Consider the following 8,384-nt stretch of genomic DNA (forward strand, 5'->3'; position numbering starts at 1 on the left):
ATAGAGGCTCATTGGTTAGAGGCTGAGTCTCCAAGGAGACACCATTGAAAGAAGAATTGGAAGCATTAAGGCCTAGGCGAAAGACTTTAGGCCATCATGAATATGCTCTTAAAAGTGGTAGCAGCACCCCAAAGCTCCCCTCTTCCTTTTTGCATCCTTGTAGTGGGAGCTGCAGGCAGGCCTGCTTTTCATCCGGCCCAGCTCCCAACAGCCTGGCTAGCTTATGCCCCTAAATAACAACACACAAATTGTATTCATTTAAACACTGCCTGGCCCATTAGTTTTAGCCTCCTTTTTTGGTTAACAAATGGTCTTTTATTGAAATATTTTCTCTTGTTGCTTCTTAGCTAGCTGGACATTCCACGGCACCACTGTTGATGTCATCAATGATGTCATGAGGGTGGTGCCCAACCACATTGCAGCCCACAGACTGTGCAGTACCCAGGATCTCTTTAATAGTTCCAGAAAGTTCTTTGGCTAAAGTCCTGTGTCACATCTGCCGGGCAATGTTGACAATCTCATGGAAAGTGATATTTCCACTGTGTTTAATGTTCTTCTGCTTCTTCCTGTCTCTTGGTGGCTCCTTGATGGCTTTGATGATCAGGGCAGAGGCAGAGGGCACCACCTCAATCTGGGCCTGTCTGTTCTGGATGGTCAGTTTCACTGTAATCCTCAGGCCTTTCTAGTCACCGGTTGCCTTGGAAATATCATCACCAACTTTTTTCGGAGACAGACCCAGGGGGCCGATCTTGGGGGCCAAGGCAGATGTGGTGCCTACCTCACCTCCGGTGCACCTCAGGTACATGACTTTGATCTCGTTGGGTTCGAACTTGGGCAGCATGGTGGAGGCAGCTGGTGTCGGATGAACCCGGATTCGGGACGACTGAAGAAAGTTGCCTAGTTTCACCCTCTTATTGGCTAATTCTCACATCTTGCTTTAACCCATATTTAGTAATCTGTGTAGCACCACAAGGTGGTGTCTTACCGGGAAGGATCTTAGCCTGCGTCCATCTGGGAGAGGAGAGCTATGACGACTGCCTGAAGCATCTGCCTCACTTCCCTTCTTTCCAGCATTCTGTTCTGTTTACTCCGCCTACCTAATTTTCTGTCCTATCAAAGGGCCAAAGCAGTTTCTTTATTAACCAATGAAAGTAACACATAGACACTCCTCCATCACATCCTGGCCATAAGCTTTGTTCCGTTGTATGGCCCAGCCTTGATATGGTACCTCACCACAGGCCCAAAGGAAAGGACACCATTCATTCACGAAGTGAAACCTCCTTTGCCATGTGCCCAAAAGCATCCTTTCTTGCTGCAAGTTATCTCTGTCTTAAGTATTTGTTCTATTACGGGCCAGGAGCCAACCCCTCAGCTTCTATGCACACATGTGGACATATATGTCCATGCAAATACATACACACATATACACATACAACACACACACACTGAAAGAGAGAAGGAGGGAGAAGTGGGGGGAGGGAAGGAGGTGGGAAGAAAATTCATCTCTGGGGCTGAAGGTCAGGAATTTGTTTTAACTGATCTTCTAGGTGATTCTGATGCACACGTAAGTTTGACAACCATGGACACATGCAACTTGAAAGAAATTAGTGAACAGAAAGTAGAGTGACAGCTTCCTACAAAGGAGCCACACTGGGTAGTGTGTCACAAACGGGAAGAGGTGTTAGGAGAACAGCCATGTAGCCATGGAAAAGAATAGAGATCTAAGGCGTTCTGCTGCCCCGGTTATGACTGACATCCACAAGCCAACTGTTCAGGTAAGTTCCCAGTGTCAATTACACATCTGTTTCTTTTGGAAACACAAAATTGTCACCTGAATCCTAATTTTCACCCAGGTCCCTCACAGCATTTGACAGAGTAGTGACTGATTATGGCTATGGGAAGCAGTGTGAAAACAGCCATCAAATAGGTCATGAGAAACGTATGGTCTCCTACCTCTGGGATTTTAGAGGAGGGCAAGCTGAGGGGCAAAGCAAGCTTGATACACAAATATGGCCAGAGAACAGCAATGTCTGATTCCCCATGTCCAGGAATGGGGCTCTAGCTTGGTAATAGAGAAGAGGATGGCCTAGCTCCTACATAAAGTTCTGAACTTAATCATGATAAATGCATAGAAATTAAACAACATAAATAAAATAGTAATTCCTAATGTCCAACCTCATTCTGATTTTCTTTTGTTCTTTGTTTTCTTACCTGTTTTATTTTGTGCTGCTGTTCTTTGGGGCTTGTTTTGTTCTGTTTGATATGAGGGTCTCTTTTCGCCCAGACTGGCCTTGAACGTAAGCATCAAGGATGACCCCGAATTCCTAATCCTCCTGCCTCTACCTCTTAAGTGCTGAAACCACAGGGGTGGGACACCACACCAGATCTTACGCGATGATGGAGATGAAACCCAGGGAAACTCATGTACGTGAAGCAAACCTCCTACCAGCTCAGCTGCATTGCCAGCCCAGGCTTTAGTATCGCCCACGGTTCTGGGATCTGCTCTTCGCGAGTAGGGGATGTTCCTGCAGTCTCATTCAGAAGCCACAGGCCTCACAACAGTCCCATCATCTGCTTGTCAGGTTGCTGATGCTGGCTGTTGGCCAAACTTCAGTAGGGGCTTGTGTCAGGAGCATGCGTCAGAACCAGAATGGTTCTCTGTGTGGTCTGGGCTTTTCATAGTGTTGCAACTGGAGTTCAGGGACTGGGCCTTCTTTGTGAGCTGGGTGGAAGTTGTAGTGGCCCTCTGTATCTAGCTCAGACGTTCCATCTCCACCTGCGCTCTAACGCTGTACTCTAGCACAGTGCCACTAGGAATAAAATCTGGAATGAAGGCCTGGGGATGAAGCTCATTTAGTAGTGTTTCCATACCAGAATGAGATACATCCTGAAGTCCCACTTATATTAAAAGGGGGGGAACACAGGCTCCATCTTCACATGGGGTAAAACAAGTTACCAGAAGAGCATGCAAGGCAAAAAAAAATATTGTTTCAGTCATTTGTGAAACATGCAATCTGCCGTAGCAAATAAATCCTCGGGGCTCAGCCCAGCTATGACCTTGCTTAGTCTGGTGTGTAAGTTGCAGCCCATCTCAAAGTAGCCGCACCTAGGCTGATCTGTTCTTCCTGTGACCTTCCTTCTGAGGTCAGGGCATGGATAGTAAAAGTTCTCACTTCTTTCTATCTTGCAATGTCTCTATGGCTAGAAAAACTACCCCAGGCCCACCCAGAAGCCCTGGAAATTCCCGGAGAAGAACTGCTTCTGCCTCTAGGAGTTAAGCACAGGAAGGGTATGGTCACCAGAGGGACAAAGGGAATTGATCAACGGCCAGAATTACATCACCCCCTCTCTTTGTTCATTTTTCATTGCTGTTGTTCTTTTTCCTGTGTTTAATTTCTTGCCTTCCTTAGCCTCCCCTAGGACCTCCCCCTTGGAGATGGGGTTGGGGGGTTTGATTGATTGGTGCTGAAAGCAGGGAGGTTGCAAGTAGAGAGAGATCACCTTACCCTGGAGATAGTTTCCATGGCAACAGGGACAGGTTGGTGGGAGGGGCAGGCAGATAAGGGCCCCACTTTGGGCTTCAGTGCACAATGGAGGTGAAGGCTCTAGTGTTTGTGTGGAGACAGGCAGAATATTCCTGTGCAGCTGGCTTAGAAGTGGGAACGGAGCGGAGAGCACTTGGAAGCAGGCTTTCTGCCCTCTGCCCTCTGCCCTCTGCCCTCTGCCCTCTGCGCTCCTAGCTTACCAAGCAGCCAACTAAGCTGCAGCGTCTGCTTGTTTACCTGGCCTGCCGCCCTTCGTCCCATTTGCCACACTGCCCCACCCCCAAACCCCCTCCTCTCTCTTCTCACTTCTTTAGCTCCTGCCAAGCTTCTAACCCGAGAAAACCATGCGTACGTGTGTGTGTGTGTGTGTGTGTGTGTGTGTGTGTGTGTGTGTGTGTGTGTGTGCGCGCGCATGTGTGTGGGGGGGTGAGGGACCACTGATCTCTACTGTAGCCTGGGGCAGGGTCTCAGGTCCACCCTCCTGCTCGCATACTGGCCTCCCTCTAGAGTTGTTCCTTGGTGGGGGGCATAGATAGTAAGAGGAGGGTGCCATGGGTTATTAATTAGCCCCTGATGGAGACACACCCTCTAGTGTCCAGCACCTGCCAGCTGTAAAGCCCATGCTAGACTTCAGCATCACCTCTCTGCACCTGCCCTACCAAGGGGTGCCCTCTCCCCTTAAAAGCAGAGAGACTCTTTCATAAAGGCTGGATCTGGGAAGGGGCTCTCTCTAACCTTTAACACCTAGACAGGCCACATTCAGGGACCTCAGCACACTTGCAAGCTCCCTGCCCTGCTTCTTTGTCCACTTTGATTTTATCCATGAAACTGAATGACAGACTAGAGCTGCCTCACCCTAACACGTTTCTGCAGGGCAGTATAGAGAGAAAGTAAAACAGAGGCTCATCAACCTAGACAAATCCTCTGTGGGCATGCACAGCAGCTCAACCCAGGAGCCAGGGGCACAATTTTGAGTTGTTCCTTTCTGGACCTTAAGGGCCGTTTCAGCGCTGCTAAGGAGTTGAACTAAAAATCCCACTTTTTGTTAAAGGTTGAATTACCACAGAATCCAGCAATGGCCCCTTCCCAAAAGCAGGGACTTCCAATGGTGTTGTTCATAGCAGCCCAAATCTCAGCAGCAAATAAATGGATGAGCAAACCTGGTCTGTATATGCAATGGGGTATCAGCCTGCTATAAAAAGGAATAGGATTCTCGTCCATGCTACTGCTCAGACGACCTTTCAAAATGAGAGGCTAAGGTCCAGCCAATGGCTCAGCCAGTAAAGGTGTTTGCCATGCAAGCCTAACAGACTTGTGTTTCAACTGCAAAGCCGTGTAGAAGTGGGGGGAAAGAACGCACTCTACAGAACTGTCCGCAGACTGCCACACACGCACCCTGTCATGTGCACTCTACTCCCCAAGGACACAGCAAAGATAAATAAATAAATAAATAAATAAATAAATAAATAAATAAATAAAACAAAATGTGATGCTAAGGGAAAGGCATTAATGATTCCATTTATATAAAATGTCCAGCATAGGCAATTCTATAGAAAGTTGACTTGTGGTTGCCAAGGAGGGGTGGGTGGCAGAGAGCGAATGACTGCTCATTATTTTGGAGTTTCCCTTAAGGGTGATTATTTAAAACATCAGGAATACATAGTGGCGTCCATTGCAGTGCCTGCGAGATATACTTAAGGTCACCAAATTGTACTTTGTAATGGTCAATTTTATGTGCAACCTAACCACAGTTGTTTTGGTTGGTTTGGTTTTGAGATAATCTTATGTCTGCTAGGCTGGCCACTCCCTGTGTAGGGGAAGATGACTTTCACCTCCTTATTCTCCTGCCTTCACCGAGGATTGCAGCCATGGTGCATGCTCACAAGTTTACACCTTTCTGGGGATGGAATATTGGGATTTGTGTATGCTAGGTAAGAGCTCTACCAACCGAGTCACATCCCTAGCCCCTTAACCAGCTATGCCATGCAAGCAGTAACAGAGGTGCAGCACTTAGCAAGAAGTTGCCAACACAGGGGCGATTAACCAGCCCTGGTTTTCTAGGGCTGTGAACTTCAGCACGGAAGTTTTGACGCTAGCCACCCCAACAGACCTCAAGCTAATTCCCTGCCCAGAAACCCTACATCTCCCTGGCTGGGGGAACTGAGGCAGGCTTCTGACTGTTTCTGAGCCACTGCCCGATGAGCATGTGGCAGGATCACCTGGAATAAGAAATAATCACACGAATGGCAGCCAAAGAGCAGAGAGCACGTCCCATAGTCCTGGCACTCTTCCTGTCCAGCGCTTCCAGCATGCACTTGAACCCCAGGGGGGTCTATTAATATACAGGTTGTGAGAGAGGGGCTGAGATGACATTTCTAATGACCCCTGGGACTGATAATGGCATTGGTCACTAGCCACACTTTGAAAACCACCCCGTTTTCATGCCCTTCACCCGTGCTAATCCTCCTCACCTCCTATAACCATTTATACCCCCATTCTCCAGACAAATCAGAAGACATGAAGTGGTCCTGTGACTGGCCCAAGGTCTCCTTGGTTGGAACCTGAGGCAGTCCAGCCACATAGGTTGTAGCCAGTACCCTTTCTGCTGCAGAGAGGATGTGAATTAAACCATTGGTGCTGAGCCTGCCACTGAGTGACTTCCCCAAATAGTAACCCTTGTTTGTCACACCTTCCATTAGAAGGTCTTGAGTCCTAAGAAATTGGTTCATTTCCGAATCCTTCCCAGATCAGTGGCCTTCGATGTCCTTCCATCTGACCTACAGGCAAGAAACATCGTTTCTGGTGAGCTTAGCCAGAGCTTTCCTGTTCTTGTCTCCCCCTTAGCAGGACCCTGGTCGGGATTCCCCAGGAGTCCCTCCCCACTCGATTTTCCCAGAATCTGCTCTCTGGAACTTTGATTCCTTTAAACACACAAATCAAGAACCTTATCTGCCTCCTCCTATCCTCCCATGCCCTTGGTACCTGCTTCTATGAACAGGTCCTGGAAAAATACCCTACTGTAGTTCATACCACCAGTAGAGAACCCAGCGCCTGGATTAAGTGCCCGAGAAACACCTACTGACTACCTGTGTGCCTCTTAAGTCTCAGTTTCCCACTCTGTATAATGGGCATGCCAGTACCTACCTAGATTCCCTGCCTTTGTAATCAGACAGCTGAACAATCTGTCCCCACTCTCTGCTATGATTAGAAGCCGACTGGAGGCCTGTGGCACAGCCAGGGTGGACAATCTGCAACATCCTGTCCCCATCCAGCAGATCTGGAATTTCTCACAGTAGGTAGCCACATGAGAGTAGGAATCCTGTTAATAGTGACCGTGCCCAGGGTGTACGGGGACAGACAGCTCCCTGAGAAAGGAAGAAAGGCAGAAAAATGGGCTCAATCCCAGGCTTGATCTCAGTCCAAGAAAATATTTGGATTTCCAGAAAGGAGGAGGTTTCCCAGGCCAGGACAATAACAGCCCACAGCTGTCACCCTTGCCTGCGAGCCCCTGTTCAGTGTCTCTGGGACTGGGAGTGGCTGTGAGAGAGAGGGAGGGAGGGGGCTAGGAAGAAAAATGACAGACAGATGGAAGAACTTCCATAGGAAGTGACTGGTCTGAATAGGACAGAGCTGGAGAGGGCTATGGGGGAGGACCCCCCCTCCTTCCCAGCAGAAGCAGAGCCCCTGGAGTCTTTTGGCTCTCCCTCCCCCCACTCTGCGGCCCTCTGCAGGTCTCCTTGAATCCATATGTGGGTTTTGGCTCTGCTTGCAGGCAGGGGATTTGAGGAGCGGTTGTGTGATTTGTACAGCTGTCATTAGGGTAATTGCACGATATTTTCCCAAATTTCTCCTGCAGCTTCAGGCTTGCTTTCCAAACTTCCTGCCTGCCCGTTAACACGGGCTCTGGCGAGAGAAGCTGGCTCAGAGCCTTGCTAGCAGCTGCTAACAGCACCCAAGGGCAGTCTCCTCCAGTATTGCCATGGGACCAGGCACCAGGATTTGAGAAGAGGGGCCCAATGAAGCTCTGGATTGAAGGTTAGCAGCTTCATAACAGTCACGTTGGTGGTCACTGCTGATTGTCCCTCCTCTCTCAGAGTGGAAATAGACACAAATTAGGCCATGTCTCTGAGAAGGCAATGGCATCTCCTCGGGACACCAGAGTTTAGAGAGTCCCTTCACTGTACTTCAAGAGGGATGAGGGACTCAAAGCAGGCATCTTATCTTGTTTCTCAGCCCTTCCCAACCCAACACTGCTTGTTCTCAGCATGACTCTCAAACTGGCTAGGGGCCATGTCCAGAGAGTTGATGTGGAAATGGGGGGGGTTGTGTGGGTCTGGTGAGAAGGTTCAGGGGTCTGGGGGGGGGGAATTGGCAGTATTTTCTAAAGATTCAAAGAATGACCACCAGGGAGTCCTTTAGACCCAATGGTAAAACCCTACTTCAGTCCATTCTCAGGTGGATCTGCCCATCTTCTTTCTACTGCTCTGACAAGTATTTATTGCTCTGGGCCGACTCCCCCAACCTGTTAAAATGTGCATCCATGAGCAGCAGAGATGGCTCAGAAGGTAAAGAGCATGTCCTTCAAGCTGATGACCTGAGTTCCATCTCGAGGACTGTTATAAAGACGGGAGAAGAGAGCAAACTTGATAAAGTTATCCTCTCACTTCCACACACACGCCGAGGCACATACATTCCCACACTCATACATTGTGCACACACAATAATAAGAAACCATTTTAAAATTAAGAAACATAAGAGGTACCAACGCAGACACGCACACAAGGATACAAGGAAGCATGCATACACATGCACACACCAGCAAGCAAGAAAATCCCTTCT

At 48.6% G+C, this 8,384-nt stretch overlaps 1 pseudogene; it reads right to left on the reverse strand.

The window, feature by feature from the left end:
- Nucleotides 1-292: 292 nt before the first annotated feature.
- Nucleotides 293-901, reverse strand: LOC119805385 (annotated as a pseudogene).
- Nucleotides 902-8,384: the final 7,483 nt, after the last annotated feature.

This window comes from Arvicola amphibius, chromosome X (assembly GCF_903992535.2).
Source record: "Arvicola amphibius chromosome X, mArvAmp1.2, whole genome shotgun sequence".
Classification (NCBI taxonomy): domain Eukaryota; kingdom Metazoa; phylum Chordata; class Mammalia; order Rodentia; family Cricetidae; genus Arvicola; species Arvicola amphibius.